Genomic DNA, 2,852 nt, shown 5'->3' with positions numbered 1-2,852 from the left:
TATTAGTTTGCAGGTATTTATTGTCCAGTCAACATTCAAAGCTTCCTATAAACGTTTCATTTGTATGCTTTTACCTTATGCGATAGTGTGATGTTGGAAGAAAAAATGTAATGCATATAATTAGTTTTCTTTGTAAATTTAGTATGAAGCATTTCAGTGCAATTACATACCTGATGTGTTCTACCTTGTGCAACTTCTTTGTACAAACAATACTTGTTCATCGTTAAAGTGTTGTACTTTTAGTCGGGTTTTCAGAGTCAATCATTTATTTACATTCATAATCAATTATCTAATTGCCTGGCATATGGCCGAGACCCAGTAAACTATGAAGACGATGCATTAAAGAACGACGTGGCTTAAAGTACAAACTATTTAATAATGGCGTACGTTTTGGATGGATATCTAAACCAAATTGTTTTCTAAAAGATTTATTTTAGATTCAATTCATCAACAAACACGTAATATTGAAATCGATAGCTTAAGTTGAAATAGCTTTTACCAAGTTATACCTTCTTATAAGTGTTTGTTTATTTGTTTTCATTTAGCTTAGCATTTCTTGAACTGTTCGATGTTCATATGTATAGAAAACAACAAAAATAGTTATAAGATAGACTTAATTATTTTGTTGCATTTTCCATGTTTGCTTTTTACAAATTATGTTGTGCTACTTTTGATGTTTTGTTTTTATTACGTGTTAAAATACATACATTTTTCATTTATAGGTTAAACATTTAGATTAAATTTCACTGGTGGTGTTCATGACCCACGGGCCTGGCTATTTGTATTTAATTTACACATTTAATCATTTAAAATTATACTCAATGAATGTCATAAGCTTACATAGGATTTAACAAGCATCTTAAGTAAACAATGTGTTAAATCTATATTCATTTTATTTGAAATCGGGATAAAAGATATTTATTTTATGCTTTCCGGTGGTTTATAGAGAAATATCAGTGAATTAAAACTGATAATTTCACTGTTTCAAACAATGAAAATTATCAGTGAAAATTATCGATAATTTTCACTGTTTACTGTGAAATGACGTCATTTTTTGACGAAATGCCATTATTATCACAGCGAAATTCTTTAGTTAAACTCTTTAACAATGTATATAAACTGTGTAAAAAAGCATAAAATAAAAAGAAAATTTGTTGGATTCGGTGGAATATCGATTTTAATTCAATAATCGATCAAATCGATAATCCACCGAATCCAACAAGTATCCTCTATATCATCACGCAGTGCCATTATAAAAGGATTACAATCCTAGTCAGTGCGAATTTCAGAAGCATTTTTGATGAAACATGTTTATCAAATTCAATAATTGCATTAAACTTTCCGACGTCTTCATGTCAGATAAAGGCGACCCCAACCAACTACATATTCAAACAGCTTAAAGTGTTTCGTTAAGTTGTAAGGTTTAATAGTTCATTCTGATTGTCTTGTATACGTTTGTCGGTGCGACAATTCCATTACACGTTTTAATTTTTTGAATCTTTGAAAAACATGTCAATGACAAATGTCCGAAATTAGTAATATAAACCGTAAAGAAACTTTAAAATAACTGTGTGAAAATTATGAGAATTATAGAGCATTATTTACTAAACATATCTTATTATGTATTATTAGTGTTATGTGTGGGCTTGATAAATGCTACTTTTCGATTTATGGACAGTCGAGATATACACATTTTTCTTTGATCGAAATGAAAGTAATGTCATATCACGTACACGCCAAGTTATGCCTTTATCAATGATATTTCATACAAACGCAGTTTTAAGATTTTCATACGAAGAAATATAAATGTACAACGTATTATACAAGCCTGAACTTATTCATTTCATATACAACATTTTATGAAATCGTTGCGTTAGTGTCCATAATCGTAAAACATCTTACTGAAACAATTGCTACTGAAGAAGTAAACGACGGGTTTACGTAAACCTTCACCGCAATAGCACATGTTATGAATATTCTGTGCTGTTTATTTGTAATATAGGCCTCCGGCCCCTGAAACTTTTATACACATCTTACAATCCATGTAAGACAATAGAATGTGCACATTGGTTGGCATATCATGTGAGCATATTATCGAGTTGTGAACGATGCTTAACAATAACATGCTAAAACATTATACAACATTTGCATGTAGTAGAGCAAACAATTTATATTAACATCAATTCATCATATACACACGCATGCCCGCATGCACGCATACAAACACATCTATATATATGTGTACATATATTTATATGCATTCATACACACAAGCATGTGTAATGCAGTATAAATACAACGGTACAACCCCATGCATATAACCTACAAAAAAGCAACAAAGCTGCGTATAGGATGCATAAGATGAATACCTTTCATTCAGAGCACTTAAATATTATATGTAAGGTAACACACCTTGATTATAAGAGACTATCGAAATTTAACATTGTTTTGTACATACTTCATTATTATCGATCGTATGCTCCAGCTTTATAATTGTTTTTTTTTCACTTTAACCGTAAGATAAAAATATACAAACAAAACAGTGTTTTGTAATTTATAGTTGTAGTCAACTTGAAACATCAATGATAAAGTGATCGAACATTTTTAATCCGAACAATGTGTGTTTTCACATGAGATTTAGTTAAGATACGATTGTTCCTTTCCGATGCGGAGTATTGTTATTAGGAAATCACCATAACAAATATGTATAATGCTTCATTTAAAACAAATGTCAGAAGCCGGGGTTGTGGCTATCGTTATTTGAAAAGGATCATTTATAATCGCCCTAACTATTGGTTCCACTACGTGTCGTATTTCGTAAATTACACGGCATGTTATCATAAATCGGAGCT

Source organism: Dreissena polymorpha, chromosome 14 (assembly GCF_020536995.1).
Source record: "Dreissena polymorpha isolate Duluth1 chromosome 14, UMN_Dpol_1.0, whole genome shotgun sequence".
Taxonomy (NCBI): domain Eukaryota; kingdom Metazoa; phylum Mollusca; class Bivalvia; order Myida; family Dreissenidae; genus Dreissena; species Dreissena polymorpha.
The sequence above is the reverse complement of the archived record's forward strand: the minus strand, read 5'-3'. Positions refer to the sequence as shown.